Source organism: Peromyscus californicus, unplaced genomic scaffold (genome assembly GCF_007827085.1).
Source record: "Peromyscus californicus insignis strain IS unplaced genomic scaffold, ASM782708v3 Scaffold_18__1_contigs__length_77618521, whole genome shotgun sequence".
NCBI lineage: Eukaryota > Metazoa > Chordata > Mammalia > Rodentia > Cricetidae > Peromyscus > Peromyscus californicus.
In genome coordinates this window covers 61,135,308-61,154,400 of record NW_026294480.1, presented here as the reverse complement: position 1 = coordinate 61,154,400, position 19,093 = coordinate 61,135,308, and the positions used below count along the sequence as shown (strand labels likewise).

General features: G+C 46.8%; 1 protein-coding gene across 2 annotated transcripts in view; it reads left to right on the top strand.

Moving 5' to 3' along the window:
• Positions 1-19,093, top strand: part of Serinc5 (serine incorporator 5) — a 101,571-nt gene that overhangs the window by 24,286 nt on the left and 58,192 nt on the right. The gene's annotated exons all lie outside the window — the stretch shown is intronic.

Genomic DNA, 19,093 nt, shown 5'->3' with positions numbered 1-19,093 from the left:
TTTTTATTATTTTTTTAATGATGTTGATGGGGTAGGGTGGGTGTGTGGGTGTGCACGTGTACACACGCATATGGTAGTTGATTTTTGTCAACTTGATACAAACCTAGGCATCTAGGAAAAGGGAATTTCAGTTGAGAGTTGCCCCCTTCAGAGTGGCCTGTAGGCAAGTCTCTGGGTTATTTTTTTGATTAGTGATTGGTGTTGTGGGTGGGCCACTAAGGGCAGTGCTACTCCTGGGCTGTGGTCCTGGTTACCCTGAGTAAGCCTGCGATGAAGCCAGTAAGCAGTGGTCCTCTGTGGTCTCTGCTTCAGTTCCTGCCCTGACTTCTCTTAGCGACAGACTCTGACCCGAGAGTTATAAGATGAAATAAACCCTTCTTCCCCGAGTTGCTTTTGGTCACGGTGTTTTATCTCAGCAATAGAAAACTAATGAGGCTATTGCATGTGGGTCTGTGCACTCGAGTGCAGGTGCCTGTGGAGGCCAGAGGTGTGGGATCTCCTGAAGCTGGAGTCACAGGTCTTGTGAGCCACCTGACATGGGTGCTGGGAACGAGACTCAGGTCCTCTGCAAGAGCAGTGAGTGCTCTCTGCTGCCTGGCCATCTCTTTTTATTTTTAAAATTGTCCCACAGAAGAACTCATCTGAGGTTTCAGTGTGGTGAAACAGCGGTCACCTAGCTGGGGACTTAACGTTGGGGACTGGGGACTGGTTTTTCTGAGATGGTTGACTCATCTCTGTGAGTAAGAACAACATTAAATGTTCATAGAGATTCGACTGTTACTGGCACAGGCTTGCAGTAGATTCTGGTGGAGACCTGAGAGATGGTCCTGTTTACACACAGTCCCAGCATATACTGTAGCAGTTGTTACTGGACCATCCATCCGTCAGGAAGACTGCCCCGAGACCTGAAGTCATCAGAAGCACACACCACCGCCATAGGGATCATCTTCAGGCTCTAGTCTGATATATTCATTTATTAAACAGTAACTTTATTGGAAAATACATTTTGATTAAAAAAATAATTATTGATTATTGATTTCTTTTTTTAAAGTGTGGTTCTGGGCCTGGAGAGAAAAGGCCAGTCAATAAAGTATTTGCTTTGTAAGCACGAGACCCAATTCCAACCCTCGAACCCATATAAAAAATGCCAGACATTGGCTCATGCTTGTAATCCCAGTCCTGGCCAGGCACGTAGATCCCTCAGGTTCACTGGCCAGCCAGACAAGACTACTTGGCCAGTTCCAGACCACTGAGAGATCTTGTCTCAAAAAAAAGTGGCTGTCACCTGAGGAGAAACATCTTCACATGCGTGGGCACATGTGCGCCTGTACACAGGTACACATACAAAGTGATTTTCCTGTTCTTTTCCACTTCGGTAGGTTTGGTAGGACGTTCCTTAGGCTGACTTTGGTGTTACTCCTAAGTTTGGTCCTGTCCTCACCTCTGCAGAGTTGTGGCTGTGATCATCTCGTTGCCAAGAGTCCGAGCTTCCCACAGCCACAGTGGAGGTAGTGGCAGTGGCTGCCTCAGCTGGGAGAATGGTCCAGGCGTCACAGCATCTGTCACAGGACTTGGGAGCCCTGCTGCATAAGTGAGCAGTTGTCTTGGTTGATGTTCGTTATTTGTTCTGACTGGTTAAAAAGCTGCCTGGTCCCTCCGGAAAAGGATAGCAAGGAGCTGAAGGTAGACATGCAAAAAGGAGTCCTTCGTTGGTTTTCTTTCTGTGGGGCCCAGATAAAAAGTTTGAATAATGAAGCTGTTGCAGATTGTCCCTCAGAGGAAGGGCATCTTTGTTTTCCCATCCCCTGAGATTTCCTTAAGCAGTGGGGAGAGAAGCCACCAGGTAAGCCACCCTGAGCAAGTTCCACCAACGAGTTGTGTTTGAGGAAGCGAGACCTGCCGTCCTCGGAAGCCCAGGCTGTGGTGATGCTTGGCAGCTTCCTTGTCTGGAGCGCTAAGATCGGTGCCAAGCGATTGGAGAACCCCCGCACAGAGGGAAGCCACACTGACTCCAGCTCAGCAAGCTCTCTGCTTTCTGGTTGTGACTTCCCTGCCCTGGTGCACGGGGCCCGGGCTGTGAACCGTAACAAACCCGTCCTTTCTTAAGTTGCTTTTGTTCGCTCAGGTCCGTGTGAACTAATGCTACATGTGGGCGGCTCTTGGCGGCTGCCCCAGGCAAGAGGAGGCTCCACAGGTGTGCAGGGTGGAGCCCAAGGCACTGAGCTCCTCTCCAAGTGCATGAGGAGAGTCACTTGACATCTCTCCCTCAGGTCTTCTCATCTGTGGAGAAACGGACTTGACATGGCTCCTGTTTCTGCTATCCTGTATCTTCGACTTATTTTACATTTCCCTGAATTTTTCAAAACCATCATATATTTTGGGTTTTGTTATGATTTTTAAAGTAGCACATATTCATGCAAAATATTTTAAAGTGGTACTTTCTTATTCATGAGAAGTATTTGAAATTGAGAGTTTGCGTTGTGGGCTGTGGGAGGATGAAATGAATCTGTGCCAGTAGCTGAGGACCCGCTCTGTTAGCCTATTTTCTGGTACTTTAACAAATAACCGAGATAAAAGAGGAGAACTTGTTTTTCTCTTGGCTTCAGAGGGTCAGCCCTCAGTTACTTGCTCAGTTGCTCTGGGCCGACAACGACATGACACGTCATGGAGGAATACATAGTAGAGAGCTTGGCTCGTCTTAGGTGACCATACAGTCAGGAAAAGGTTGGGGGTCCCCAAACCCCCTTCACGGGCACCCACCCCAGAACATTCTTTCCACTAGGCTCCACTGCTTAAAGGTTCTGCTTCCTCTCTTTAGCCCAGAGTCTGGCGTGGGACACATGGCCTTCGGGGGATACTGAGTTCCAATGTAGAGCAAGGGTTCCTGGGAGGATTAAATGAATCCACACCGAGGACTGAGGACCCTGTCTGACACATGCAGTTTTCCACTATTAAAGAATGCTTTCCTGAACAGTGTGGCTGTGGCTGTGTCTGCAGAGCAAGCTTCTGCACTGGCCCTCAGCGAGGGCAGCCGAGGAAAGCGAGCCTCCAGAGGGCTGCTGTAAGGGCTCCTTGACTTCATGCTTTTCTGTGGGGCCATGTGGAAGAGACGTCAAAACAGTGTGTTCTAGATAACCCAAAGATGTGCTAAGGGAAAACCGACTTTTGAAGCCAGATGGACTTTGGGGTCAGAGGTCAGGACTTTGGTTCATTCCTGAAGTGGTTTCTGTAATAGTTGACCTTTCAATGACTCAGGTTTTGGAAAAGGGATTGTGATTCAGTGTAGAGTTCTTGTTAAGATGAAGTGAAAGCCCTTTAACGGGGGTGGGGGGAGGGGTGGGAGTGAGATGAGGGTGGAGGTGAGGATGGGGTGGGGGTGAGATGGAGGTGAGGTGAGGGTAGAGGTGAGGATGGGGTGGGGTGGGATGGGGGTGAGGTGAGGGTAGGGATGAGGTGAGGGGAGGATAGGGTGAGTTGAGGGTGGGGGTGAAGTGAGGGTGAGGTGAGGGTGGGGTAGGATGGGGTGAGATGAGGGTGGGATTGGGGCTTGGGCTTGAAACTGCAGGTATGATCAAGAATGGAGGCCACTGATGTCCACAGTGGGTGCTGGGCAGAAAGTGTGTGGTCCTGATTTCCCATTTCTGACCACACTGACAGCTGTGCTGATTTTGCTGCTTTTGGTTCATTCTGGACGCTTGACGGTCTCAGGAATTTGCCGAGTAAAGATGCATTTTACTTTCCCTTCCTCGGCGCATCGACTCTCACTGGGCCCTGCTCTCGGGGTGGTGTTCTTCCCAAAGTATGTTGCCTGTACTGTGTCCAGTGAGAAAGTTAGAGATAAGAATCAGATATGACTTCAGCAATATGATTGTCTGTCCTCCCAAACCCCAAGTGTATCTGTTCATAAAAAAGCAAGCTAAATACCATGCAATTCCCGATTTCCCATTAGCGTTTGTGCTGTTCTTTCTGCTTGCCATCTGCCCATGCGTAATTGGGAGCAGGTGGGGAAGGCGTAAGGAAAATCTATGGGATTAAGAAATAAAAATTAAACGGTGGTGTGTGTGTGTGTGTTGAAATGTAAGGTCTGTTACTGGTCAGGTATGGTGAGGTCAGCAGACCAGAGGACAACTACAGTGTCACCATTCAGCTACCTGGGAAGCCACAGAGGTAGGCTGGATTTGTTCCTTCGTGTGGCTTCCTTGAGAAAGGCCCATAAGGCCATGTGTGCCTGTTGGGGGTGAGGTGGGTGGGGTAATTTCAGTGTGCTCTGGGTGGTTAGTCTGGCTCAGAACCTGGGGGAATTGGTAGAGGGCTGTTCCTTGCTGGAGTGAAGGGTCAGGGGGAGGATAATGTGGAGGGGAGACTTTTGCTTGGTAGGTTTGACCTCCCGGGAGGGCATGTGAGCATAAGTGGTCTAGGGAGCTGGGTGTGAGAGATCCAGGTTAGAGTGGAGAGGGCATACTTCCGGGACCGGGTCCAGCACGGGTCCATTTTGCTCCTGGTGGAATTGAGTACTACAAATTCTCAAGTGTCTTGCAGACACCACATGTGCTCACACTCATCAGCAAAGCTTCATCTTCCTCCTGAGAAGCCACCTTAAAACAGTGGCCTGCCCACCTCCTGGTGTGATTTTTCTTCAGGAGGACATGGTAGGATGTTCTCCATGGCAAGGCGATGTCTGTTTACAACAGCAGCAGAGGGTGAGGTCTGGACCATTTTACCAAATCTATTACTGAAACCCACTTTATGGTATTTTTCTTCTGATAATTGTTGATTTTGCTAGGGTTATTCTTATCTTTACACTGATAGAATATATTTTATAAATAAGTTGTATTTTATGTGGAATGTAGCAAATTAAGTTGACTAAAGTTTATAAATTTCTATTATTTGATTCTTTGTTTACTAAAAATTTTCATATTCATTTAATTAAACAAATTTAGGCAGACTAGGAGTGTAGCTCAGTGGTAGAGTACTTCCTTAGCTTGGCAAAACTCTGGGTTCTATCCCCAGCTCCCCAAAAAAGTAAACATCAAAACAAAACAAAACAAACAAGCACCTAAGCTCCAGGAAACCAAACTTATAAAATTCAAGCTTAATGCTGAAAACCTGGAAAGCTAGACTGTGACAGAGAAACAAAGGTCACCTGACCTCCCTCAGCCCTGAGTGGTGGTTTCTTTCCCAAGGATGCCTGTTAGCCTATCTCTGTATTAAAGACTTCTTCAGGATGGGATCCTGGTCGGTCTGGATCATCTTGTTCCAGTGTTTCATCTCCCTGGAGACTTCCTGCTGGGCTCACCATCTCTGAAGGGGCCTTTGAATAAAAGTCTGGGGACACCGGACATGGTGTAATTTAATCACAGGTTGAATTTAAGTCTGCAGCAGCTGTTGGGCTGGTTTTTAATGGCCACCTTCAAGTACAGGTTCCAGGTGAGATTCTAGTTCCATCCTAACCCACAGAAACTCCCAGAATGCCCACGATGCTGGCCCATAGCCCCACTAGGAGTGCCGCACACCCGAGAAGGTGCTCGTGTGGGGAAGCGGGCCTTGGTTTTAGTCTGCTCTGGGCTGATCTGCATGATGGCTGCCTTCTACTTCATTGCTCCATTTCTCACCAGGGCTGCTCAAGATCTCCAGCTGTTCCCAGCTGTGCCAGGCACATACTCTCATTGCCACCCAGGCTTTGCCCTGCTCACCCCAGCAGGCTAATCTCTCCTAGTCTAACCCCCTCCTGTCACCCCAGAATCAGGAACTCGGTGTTTTGTCCGTAGCCTCTTCTGTCTGGAGCTCAGGTCTAGTGCTGCCTGAGCCGCCTCCTCCGCGGAGGCTGGTAGCTCCCTTCAGAGGCATGGTGGCTCAGCCATCTTGACCCAAACAGGCTCCCTCCTTGGCTTCCCTGACGGCCAACACCTTGGGTTTTCCTTCTAGAAGGAAGGAATGAGCCAGGTCAAGTATGAGTCTTCGGAGGCCCCCCTCTGCTCAGTCCACATTTATCCCATCAGCTGACTGGAGAAGTACAGCCTTGGATTGTGCAAATAACAGTAGTTAAGATTCATTTCCTGCACTGCCTCTCCCTTGGGCCTGCTCACCACCCAGCCCAGTTAACAGCTCACACTGGATGTCTCTGCTTCGCTTCCGGTCCTCACGTTTGACTTTGATGCTGGGGTGCCGGCCTTCACAATCTAGGGAGGATGAAAGTAAGGGCACACTGCTCCCACTGTGAGCAGTGACCTCTTTGAAAGTGACCCGGGAAACCTCTTTAGATCCCCGATTGCCTGATGAGTGAAGAAGAAAATAAGGAGGAGCAAGGAGGTCTTGCTTATGACTGTTTTCATTTCTGCTGGTATTTTGGGAGAAGTGACTCTTTTATTTTATTCCTCCTACTGACCTACAGTGTTTTGAGGGTTGAATCCAGGAACCCCAGGCATGCCAGTGCTGTGCCATTGGACTGCGTCTTCACCTGGGCCCTGGTCTCTTTGCAGGTACAGTTAAGCAGACCACTTCTCATGTTGGTCTGCCAGCTGTTGCCACTGAGGCAGTACATCCTGATGGCAAGCATCCCAGTTCCAGCTGTTTAGGGTTGGGCCTCAGTCAGCCTTGGAAGGAGGACCTGGTTCAGAAGGGTTAAGGTTAGGGGGTGGCTGAATGCTGCTGCCTTTAACTTGTGATACTTGTTTTGGGGATGAGCCAACACTGATTCTTTGCATTTCATGTTGGAAGCGGGGATTTCCGTGATGAAATGAAAGGGGAGCTAGGCTGAGGCTTCCTAGTATTTTGGGGATTGATGGATAGTAAGATTAACCATGAGGAGGTATTTTCTCAGCTGTAAAAACCAAGTGTAGCTGCTGCTCCGGCTCCGAGGGAAAGCTGCCCAGTAAGCCCTCTCATGTCCCCACAGCCCTTCATCCAGAGCAGAGTGCCTTGGAAGGGTGAGGGTGGCCTGTGGGGCTAGTGTGGGCCTTCCCCCCTTCCCCACTCTGTCTCTTGCCCCTGCTCTTGCCTCTGGACCATGACACAGTGGTGGTTTTCCAAACTAGAGCTAGTTGCCTGACACCTTATTTTCTGATTTACATGAAAATTTTACCTGCTTATTGAGCATTTTGTGGACCCTAAAAAGTAGTATTCTATGGAATCCTGACTGCCCTAAACAATCTAAGGTTGGTCAAGTGTGGCCAGAGCTCTCACTCTGAGACAGATTTGGAAAACCAAAAAGCTGGAGACATCTTGGGGCTAGGGATGCAGTTCAGTTCATTAGAATGCTCCCCTAGAATGCATGAAGCACTGGGGTCAGTCTCCATCACCAGATAAACCAGGCAAAGTGGAGGTGGAGGCAGGAGGTCAGAAGTTCAAGGTCATGCTCAACTACAGAATGAGCTCAAGGCCCGAGCTACGAGCTACGTGAGATCCTGCTTCAAAAACAGACCACAAAGAGAAACCCTTCTCACTGGGCGGTGACAAGGTTTAACTTGAGTACCAGCCATTCTATGGTGTGGGCAGGGGGATGTGACCGGTAGTTGGCCCTACAGAGAGGAGGGGTGAGGAGGGAATTTCCTGCTCTTTGCTTCTCAGAAGGTGGGGGAAGGAGGTTCATCAAGGCTAGGCATTGATGGGGATTCAGCTGTAGCTGCAGGAAGCCACTCGGTTTTGTGGCCAGCCTGGGGTTAGGGCATTGTTGTCCAGCTTTTGGTTTTCTCTGGTTGTGATGGAAACCTTTCAAAATGCACTAGACACTTACTGCCCATTTGCTAGGATGAGCTGAATGCTGCTTCAGATTATTTACCATGACTTCGTGTAGCATTTTTGAATGCCTCGGAGTATGTTCCACCGCAGATACTGAAGTGTGGAGCCCAGAGGCCAAGTCACTGGCCGAACCCTCTTCCAGAACGCTGAATTGTTCGTGGAGTTGTTCGTAGAGTTTTTATTTGTCCACTGAAGTCTCATATTCATCATTAAGTTTGTCCTTGAACCATGGCCTTTCTGGATATCTGTCTCACTTCAGGAAAACTAGAGGACTGGATTACATCCAAGGCTTCCCATCCACATTTGCGGACATGTCCCAGATTGAGTTGGCTTTCCAGGATGCTAAGTGGGTAAAATTGATTTACTAGAATGTGAGCTTCCTGAGGGCATAGGTTGTATTGTCAGGTCCTGGGGCAGTGTTGCCTACTAGGAAGCCCTGGTAAGCATTTGTTATGGGAATATTGTATTGTCTGTAGGGTTATAGTGCATCCAGGTGTCTTACGTGCTGCATCTGGGCAGAAAATTTTGCTTGAGAAATGTGTTCCCTATGAAGCCCTTTACACTGGCACTCCTGAGCCCCCACCCTCCCGGCTCAGCTCTCCGAGAGCAGTGAAATGAACTCATCACTGTTCCCATGGCAGAGCATACTTCTCCATCTCCTTGGCTCTGTGACCTGGTCTCCAGCCTGGAGAGTGCCCTGTGGCTTGGCAGGGCCTGGTTGCTGAGCTGGCACTCGGTGGCTCTTGGAAAGGGCTCACCACATCTCTCCATTGCAGCGTAATCCCCAAGACACAGGAGGCAGATCTGGGGTTTAGAGTTTCAGTAATTGCCAGCTGATAAGCTGTTATTTATAAAGTAAGATAAGCAAGATTCTCTTTCCACCTTTGAGGAGAGTGTGTAGAACTAATTTGCAATAGGGATTTAAACTCAATGTGTGCTTTCCCCATTTCTCCAGACTACTTTTCCATTTTGAATTCCATGGATTCATTTCCTGGCAACATTTTCTTCTGGAATGTAAGGTCCCATGTGTGCGCCCCCCCCCCCCCCCCCCCCCCCCCCCCGCCCCCGCACGCTTTTGTCTATTCTACTGAAGATATGAAGATACTTTCTCCTTGATGGGTACAAATGATGTTCCTGCACCCATACTTTCTCCTCCCTGATAAGAAAAAGATGAAGATAGCTTTAGTTGGAGCCCCCATTTGTTATATGCACAGAACCACCTTTCCCATGTTGTTGGGATATTCTTCTGGGTTTTGACTCTGTTGCTCCTGCACTTGACTCTGAAGTCAGTGGTTCTCAGCCAAGGAGCAGCTGTCTGGAGATGTTGATGATTGTCTGAGTTGTGGGGGAGAGGGAGGCTGCTATTGCATCTAGCTGAGGAGGCCAAGGAGGAGGTCAGGATCACTGCTGACTGTGCCACAGAGCACAGGTCATCTTCCACAGCAATTAAAACCCCCACCCTCACCCAGTATCAGTAATGCTGAACTTGAGGAAGCTTACTCTTCATGCTCTGCCTCTTAGGAATGCCCATTTTCTGTTGAACTCAGAAAGGTAGAATTTGTTTACCTTAACCTTAAATCTTGTTCAATCACTTTACTAACCAACAGGAATGTACAGCCCATCCTGCCTTATCCATGGTGCATATGGTCACAACCCACAGTAGACACCTGCAACCATGGATGAGTACCGACTTTACATATACTCCATGCTTTTCCCTATATGTCAATATGATAAATTTTAATTTATGTTAGGCATGGTAAGCGATTAACAATACCAAATTATAATAAAAAATTCTAACAATATACTATAATAAAACTTACTTTAGATTAATGAATTACATGTTCCTGGGATTTTCCATTGAGTACTTTTGGACTTTGATGAAATCACAGATGAAAAATAACCAGTGTTTTGTGTGGTGTTTTCTGTAAGGCATGTAAGTAGAGATGGCAGTGTGTTTTTGAATGATTGAAAGACTCCATCTGCTGTCTGGGAGTAGGGAACTCTGTAAACATCCTTTCGTGTGGAAAGTAACCCTCACCGCGTGAGAAAACGCTCCCCAGAAGAACAGCTCTGTCCAGTTCCAGTTGTAACTCCATCATAGGTGCTGGCTTTGTGAGTGTTCACAGCCTGGCCTTGGGTTTCAAAGGCTTGGTCCTGGTGGCCAAGGGCAGGGCACTGACTTGGCCCTCAGCTGTACTTCTTGTGGAAACCAGTGTGTTCCAGGATACTGAAAAGGACTCCTGACAGCCCTCAGTGGCCTGCTGCCCAGCGGGAACCACTGAGAAGCCTGGCCGCCAAAGAGGAAAAGTCCAGAGGGGGGTGGACAGGGCTATAGGAGCACTCACTTCTGGCCTCTGTGCTACATAGCTTCCTCTTCACCCGCTTGACCTTTTAGGTGGTTGTTTAGTGTTTACATTTCATTTATTATTGCTAGAGACCCCACCAAGTAGAGTTTATTATACTAGTTAAACAAAAATACTATCAGAGTCACAGAGATTTATTTATTATTTGTTTGTTTGTTTATGCATGCTAAGAAATCAAAGTCAGGGTCTTTCACATACTAGGAAATACTCAACCACGGGGCCACATCCCCAGTCCTAATTGTTGTGGTTTTGTTTGTGGTAAAAACATGGAATGGAATTTTACCATCTTCAACATTTTTTAAGAGTACAGTGGACATTTTTAATCTTTTGTGCTTCAGTTACCTGGTGATCTTGCATTAGTCTCCTGGTTGAAGTAGAGTTCTTTTATTAGCTCGCTGATTCATTTAGCAAGCATTTGAGTGCTCACCACCTACAAGCTGGAGGAGGAATGCTGTTTGTTTTCCTCCCAAAGAGAAACTTGGGACAGTGGTTTTCTATCTATAAGATAGGTACTTGTTGCAGAGTTCAGAAAATACAGACCAATGTAATCACTCCTATCCCTGTAACTTGTCAGTGCTGCTGGCGTATTGATACATCTTCTGGGTTGTGTGTGTGTTGCTGTTCTGTCTTGTTACGTTTGTATCTCCAGGGCTGCTCTACTCAGTGTTCTTGCGTTATTAGCTGCTTTCAGTTAACACACCATAGATTGCTTTCTGTGTGCCTGGGAAAATCATTGCAGTGGGCATATTCTACATGTGAATCTGCTGAATTTTTTTTTTTTTTTTTTTTTTGGTTTTTCGAGACAGGGTTTCTCTGTGTAGCTTTGCGCCTTTCCTGGAACTCACTTGGTAGTCCAGGCTGGCCTCGAACTCACAGAGATCCGCCTGGCTCTGCCTCCCGAGTGCTGGGATTAAAGGCGTGCGCCACCACCGCCCGGCCTGAATCTGCTGAAATTTAAGCAATCAGTTGATCAATACTCTATTCATTTGAACATTAAAATTTCCTTCCCTTTCATCTTTTCTCTTAGTCAATTTTTCTTTTCTTGTTATTCCTTCTCTTTCTGTCTGTTTTTTGTTTGTTTTGTCTTGTTTTGTTGTTGTTTTTAGACAGGTTACAGCTCTGTAGCCCAGATCAGATTGGCCTCAAACTCATAGCAATTCTCCTGCCTGAGCCTTCCAAGTGCTGAGATTGTAGACATGAGCCACCAAGTGCCTGACATCTCTTCTCTTCTTAGACACGTAGTTGGTCATTTTTACAAAAACCTTTCTTTCCTTGCTTGGTGATGGGAATGAGGTGCCATGTTCACCGTTACACTCCTAGGAGCAAATGCTGCTCTTAGGAAACATGCATACAACAAACACTGGCAGGGTGAGTGAATGGCCTGGGTGTTTCTGTAGAGCCAGGAGCTGGGATTTGAGTACAGGGCAGGATTTGGTGATGAGGTAGTGAGTTTCGTGCCTGGGTGGTTGATCTACTTGGCAGAAGACTCAGAGAACACTTCCAGGTCCCTGCTGCCAGAAGTCCTAGAAGTCAAGTATGCCAGAGAAGATGGGCATAGAAGGGAGGTGACTGGTTGGCCTCTTACTTTGTAGGCCAGGAAAGAAAAATTGCTTCTTCCTTGCTTACCCCTCCCCCAACTCAGCCAGTCTCCCTTTTAGAGGAAACCAAGGTTTGGCCAATGTGATCTGTCCTGTTGACTCTCATGCAAGCAGGCAATAGAGAGAGTTCACCAGATGAAACCCTCCCCGCCTGGCACCTTAAGTTACATCACTCCCCTGAGCCCTGGTCTCTGCTCCTTCAGAGATGACGGCAGCAGCGGCAGCGGTAACAATGATCGCCATCCCTTGCAGAGAGTGAGAGATTGGCAGGTGTTTGCTAATATGGATGAAGTAAGCCTTGTTCGCGCGCGGGATAAACAACATTCTAATGCATGTGTTTGTGTTGAGTTCACTTTGGCACAGTTATTCTGTGAGTCTGGGATGAGCGACAGCTGTAACTGAAGGACTAGCTACAGTTGGAACTGTTGTAGCTGAGCTTGGGTTGTTTGTTATCATACATGTCAGTGAGCAGGAACCGATGTTAAGTCTGTAAATTGTGCTTTAGTTAGATGACAGACATCTGAGAGGATGGTAGGCCAACCCCCTCATGGAAGCGCCCTACCATCTCATCTTTAGCTCACAGTTTTTGCAAAGAGGGGAACAAAGACTATTTATGATCCCAGAGCTGAACCGTGCCCCCCTGGTCAGGTGACCACCGTTTTCTGAGATGTCTGCCATTCATACTTTTCCTACCTTTTCCTGGCTGTCTCAGGCACTTCTTGGCCAGTGTCTGCTGGTATCAACTCTGCATCTCCCTAGGTGCTGCCTGGCCTGGAAAGTTGACCCAGAACCTATAATGGCCCATTAATAGTGTGTAAGTGTCGAGTCCTCCCTACAGTGTGGAATACAGAAGTTCCCTATTCTCCGTCTCCTGTCACACGGTACACTCTATCTCAGCAAAGGACTTCTTCTGTAACCCTACTTCAGTATTTCATAGATAGGTGTTTGTAAAGGGCTGTGCCCACGTGCACTACCCGGCATGCACTGCCTGGCTCCATGGTGGCACCTGTACTCCTCTTCCTAGCCCTCATGCAGTAGGATAAGCCCTGCATAAACTCACAGGGTGGGGGGTTGGGGGGGGTCAGCTGCAAAGTACTGATTGTGTGGTCCATAATTTCAGAGCCCAGAGCTGCCCAGTTTAAACTCTGGCCTTCCAGTTTTCAGATCGGGGCTACACCAGGCCTTCCTATTATGGTAAAAAACCGAAGGTATTAAGGAGTGTGAGGATTAAAATGGTGGGATCCAGAACACTAGCAACGAGAGGTAAAAGTGCTTGCCGCTGAGTCTGGGATAACCGAGCTGACCAGGTAAGAGGCAGTCCACACAAGACACTGCTGGTTTTTCATGCAGTCTTGCTGGTAGTTAAAATAGACTAAATTATAAGTAGGGACAGTTTTTTAACAATTCTCTTCCTTTCCACCTGTTCTAGTCTGCCTATTCCAAAAAGGTGATGAACACCCAGACCAATCTGTAGACAAGGAGTTAAACATGAGGTAATCAAGAGAAACCGCAGCTACATCTTGGTAAACTATGATAAGACTTAACGATCCACAGCCAGCCAAAGAACAAGGCCTGTGCTGAAGTTCTAGCTGGGCATGTAAATTCGAGAACAAAGACTGTGTGGTCTTAACAGCTCGCCGACCTCACCAAGTCAGTGAGTGGTAATTTAGCTGGCTATGGCTAAGGCCAGTGGACAGTCAATGTCAGCAGCTAGCAACAAGTGAGAGATGCGTGGAGGGCGTCAAAGCCTGGGCACTTCTTTAAGTAAGTGAGTGTGTGAGCATGCATGATCATCTCCCTGCTTGGATCAGTAGAGTGTGTGTAGAGCATGTGGGTCCCTATTGACTCAGCTTCACTATGTTCAGAGAATTAGCAGTCTTAATAAAAACCACCTCAGTCTCTTCCCAGTTTCTACCATAAGTCCTATAAAGAGCCCATAGACAAACATTTCAGCACATCCCCCTCCCATACTCTCCGGCAGCCCCCTACTGGGTCTCTTTTGGAGCTTCGCTTGCCTTCCAGACCATTTTCTACAATAGAGCTTTGATCGTTCTTTTATTTTTTTTCTCTCTGTAATAAGAATTTCATTTAAAGCCCATCCTTTCGGTTGCTCATGAATTTCACTCCATGGGTTCATGAGAAAGGGACCCAGAATTGACGTTTTGTGTGATCATGAGCGTGGGCACCCAGACTCCTGAGTTAAGCTTCACACTCAAGGACCCCACCATCCCCGATCGCCCCCACCCACTCCTGCCCCGTTGTACAGCTGCCTGCTGTGAGCTTCAGAACCAGGTAGTTAGGCCTTTGGGACTGTGCAAGAAGATTTGAACTGCAGAGAGCAGGGCTCTTGCGTGAGTTAGGTACCACTGTTTGCTTGTGCTTACCAGGGACACTTGCAGGGTTCCTGATGTGTTGCTGTTTTCAGTTTGGACTGATGGCTTGGACCTCCAGGTAATGGGGATATTGTGTTTTGACTTAATAGAAGTAATTGAAGTCACTCTCATCCCTAGCTCATGGATCCTGGCACATTTCCTCGTAGGCCTCCGTCAGTCCTGGAGATGATGATTTCACAGGATTGGTGGGCAAGGCCGGGAAGGAGAATGGAGAATGGTATTCACTTTTTGTGGAACACATTTTGGATTCTCCTTAGATGAAGGGAAAGCGGTGAGAGCAGCTGGCCTGACTTCATTTTGAGCCTTTCCCAGGCAAGGACAAAGCACCTTTTACTTCTGAGTGCCTGTGTTGAGCATGCCTCAGAAGTGAACTGGGGTAGTGGGAAAGGCCCTGGGAGTGACAGATGCCTCTTTGTGATTTGTTTGAGGGACAGAAGGACTCTTCAGCAGGGAAGAGAATCTTAAGTCCATACTGTGTTCACAAATCCTTTTACAGAAACATCTTCAGACCTCATTGCTTTTCCAAAATACTTAGATTTTCCCTCCCTCCTTTCCTCCTTTCCTTCTTCCCTCTCTTCCTTCCTCCCTCCCTCCCTTCTTTCCTTCCTTCTCTCTCTTCCTTTCTTTGACAGGATCTCATGCAGCCTGGGTACATGTGCGGCTCTTTAAAAAGAAAGGAAATATGACTATTCGTCAAGTATGGTGCCGTGTGCCAGTAATCCCAGCACTTGGGAGGAGAGTCAGTAATACAAGACCCACCTCAGATACATAGAGAGTTTGAGGCCAACATGAACTTCATAAGACCCCTTCCCAAAGCAAAGCAAAACAAAAGTAATACACACATAGTAAAAGCTTGAGTATAAAGAAGGAGATGTCTCTTTTCCCTCCCCATATCTAGGTCATTCCTCTGGTAGTCAGTTAGTAGTCTTGGGTCTTCCCACATGGCTCTATGTACCTCTCTACATAGTCAGTCTGAGTCAGCGCATGTGGACTGTGTTAGTGGGGGCCACCACACTCAAGATCTCCAACCACATAGCTTAAACAAAAACTCAGTCTTGAGTTTCCAGAGGCTAAAACTCCAGAGCAAGGTTTTGGCTGGTTGTCTTACAAATGGCCCCTTAGCATCTTTTTACAGAGCAGTCCTGTGACTCTGTATTCTCATCTCTCCTGATAAGGACAAAGCCCGCTGGGTTAGGGACCATTCCAGTGATCCTGTTCGAAAACCTTACTTTCTAAAGACCAAACAAAGTCACATTTTTAGGTACTGGAGGTTAGTACTTCAACATGTGAATTTTGAGGGAGAAAAAGGTTCAGTAATTCTAACCTACTCATTTTAAAACAATATCCCATTGGGTAGATAGCCCACAATTAACACTAGGCCTTGTGTGGATGGATTATACAGTTTTTCCCAGTGTTTGTAACCAAGTCTTTGAATACTTGTAGGTATGTGTCTACAAGGATGAACTTTGAAGAACTGCAAGCATTGCCCTCTGAAGAGTTTAAAAATTATACAGAGGAGAGCTCAAGGCCTTAACCCTACAGCAGCTAAGGAATGCCAAGAACAGGAGAAATGGTCTTCTCCAAGGAAGAGCACACTAATTGGTTACCAATACCAAATAGTCAGCTCTAAAAACATACGTACAAATAATACCATATAGAATGGGTAGGTTGTTTTCATGTATTTAGGAATATACATACATACATACATACATACATGCATGCATACATACATACATACAAATGTAACAACAATGAAAGCAGGCCACGAATTTGAAAGAGAGTAAGGAGGGATATATGGTAAAGTTTGGGGGGAGGCAAGAGAAGGGCAAAGTGATGTAATTATAATCTCAAAGAATAAAAGCAGTAAAATAAAAATCATAGTCCTTAGTGCTCTGTGATATGATGTGAGTAAGAAATTCCATGTTCAGCATATGGTCTGTGACTTCAGCCCCGGCCGGGACTGGGATGGCTTGGGCTGTTTGTTTGAGGAGTTTGCCGCCCACATGACTTCACCACCCATTACTCATCCAGCATCCGTTTACCGAGGCGAGGATGCACAACACTGCTTTGTTCGTGTTTCGTTTTTATTTTAAACAAAAGGCTTTGAAAAAGAGTAGTTTTAAGCTCATAGCAAAATTGAGTAGAAAAGAGAAATATTTTACATCTCCTCTGTTACCACAGAGGTGCATCTTCCTCAAAGATGCCCAGCATCCTTCCAGGATCCGCTTTCCCAGTGACATCAGTATCTTCCCATGGTCCCTAGCCCCTCACAGCATCCCCCCAGCACAGCGGCACATTTGTTATGTCCGATGAGTCTATATCTCCTCTTTGTCTCTCAGAGTCCCTGGTTTATGTCACAACTTGGTCTTGGTACTGTAAACCCTACATTTGTGTGTTTTATAAGCCTGACTTGTTTGGCAACAGGTTTATGCCTTGTAGAGCCAGGCACAGGACACTCGCTTTTCTCTCCAAGCTTGTGACAGTTTAGTGTTAGGCCAGTCAGTTGTCTAAGGTGAAGAACAGGATGAGTGATGCCAAGGTAATACGGCTCTGGAGGCCGGGGCTGGATGAAACCTAGTTTATCATAAGTTATGTTCTCCGAAACGGTGGCCAGTCAGCACAGGTGCAGTCACTCTCCTGGAATTCTGCTGTGCCTTTCACAGACACGGTTTCGGCTTCCACCTGGCACGTTTGTCGGGACTCAGCTCAAGGCTCCACGTGCATTCCTTGTCTATTGGTGTAGTTTGCCTTGAAGAACGGCTGTTGGTGTAGGAGAAAAGGCTACTGTTGAATTACAGCATTTTTTTAGAATTTTTGTACAATATGTGCATACATGTAAATGTACATATGTCTGGTTTTGGGCAGTACTGTTTAGACCAATTGTGTTGCATGTGCTAGGCAAATTCTCCACCACTGGACCGTAGCACTCTAAGTAAAGAGGAATGCTTGATAAATGCCGTGTATACATTGATACAGGACTTTAATGATAGAGTAGGATTGAACAGCTTGCTTCATTGTAGTGATTTACATATCACATCCTTTCCGTCACCGTTTAGACAAATTTAAATGTCTGTGTGTGTTCATTTTCCCTTCCGTAGAGATAGCAAGCTTACTTATTGATTCTGCTGTGGGTAATTCTACCATTAGCTCGAAACTTTCTAGCTAGTTCTAATTTACCTGAGATGGTCAGCCTATAAAGGGGAGAGGCTTACTGAGCTCACCGTTTTAGAATGTGATTGGCTGTTCCTGTTGCTTTGGGCCTATGACAAGTAGCCCATCAGGAGGGGAGCAGATAGCAAACAGAGGGAGCCAGGAGCTCCCAGTCCCTTTCTGTGACCTGACCTTTCTTGAGCTTTTAGATTGTACTGTGCTGGGCCAGTCTTTTACTGTGTGGTCACTTGGGTGATGCTTGAGGCCCAAACTATAGAAAACTGCTTCTAAAGGAGTTTTCTTTCCAACTGGGCTAAGTGTTATCACATTTGAACTTGGGATGCAGCAAATCTGGTTACCTGAGACAACGTGACTTAAGAAAAGCTAAGAAAGACGAGGGAGAGCCCAGAGAATCAAATTTGTTTGGAAGCGGAGAGAAGAGCAAGCAGAAAGAGAGAGAAAGACTTGAGCATGTGTGTAGAAAGATAAATAAAACCAGAGATTGACAATGAGGATAAAGTGGCCTTGGGAGGCAGCTCCGTTGGTACAGTGCTTTGCCTAACGTATACAAAGCCTTGGGTTCAACTGTAGCATGTTATAAACCCAGTGTGGTAGTGCATGCCTATAATCCCAGCACTTGGGAGGAGCTTAAGGCCCAAACAAAGCAAAAACGGAAAGGATGAATGAATTGTAAAGGAGATGGAGGTGTAGCTGATAAAAACACATGCAGCAGTGTTAGTATCGCACAGTGCTGATCTGTTGGCTCGGCCTAAGGAGAGTAGCTTCCCTTGTAGTGACGGCCTAATTTTCTGAGCCTTTTGAGTAAGGTGGTGTGGAAAGTTGAATGAAGGATGCATGGAGGACATGCTACAGTGCAGGACAGAGGCTCAAACACTGGTGCTTTCATGAAGTGAGGAAGCATGAGACGTGAGCAGACTTCTGAGGTCTACCACAGCATTTTAATTTGATGTCTTAGCTACATACCTGTCAACTAGTCTCCTTGTACATGATGTTTATAATGAAGTTTTTTTAACTGGTGTTTGTTTTGAAGCTTTGCAAAGTCCCAAACTTCCTTCCAGATCATTACCAAGAAATTGAATCATTAGGGCTTAGGTTCGATATAGAACAGTGCTCATACTCAAATATTTGGATGCAATCTGCAGTTTTTGTAATTCCTTTCATAGAAGCCCTGTTGGGTAGCAGCTCCTCCCTTGAGTCAAATGCATCTGAGGGAGCTTCCAAAAGACCACAGCAGTGTATAAGGGACGTGTAGCATATGTCCTGTTACCATTGTTACTTTATAAGTGAGGACACTGAGTCTTGAAGAAGGAAATGGCTTTATCTCCAGGTGGCGGAGTCTACCTCCACAAAGACTGACTTCTAGCCTGGACTGCTAGCCACTGCCCCGCTGCCTTGTGTTTTCTCAAAGACCAAATAATGGGGGGCAGAGAGACTGTTGAATTGGTAAAAATACTTGCTGTGTAAGCACAAGGAACTGATTTGATTTCTAGGACCCACGTTAAAACTGAATGTGGCAGCACACCTCTGTAATCCCAGCGCTGTGGAGGCCAGAACAGGAGGAGCTCTTGGGCTTGCTGGCCAGCTTATCCAGCTGAATTGATGAGATCCATGTTCAGTGTGAGACTGTCTTGCAAAATGAGGTAGAGACATGACTGAGGGGTGACACCCAGTGTAGACTTCTAGCCTCCACATGCATCTACACACATGTGCCCCGCACATGGCACAATGATTTAGTTTCCCAGGTGAAAGCCTTGTCTGCTGTTAGTGGTACAGCGGGAGTTCTGTGCTCACAGAGCGGTGCCCCACTCATTAGCCTAGAAAGATTGCCCCT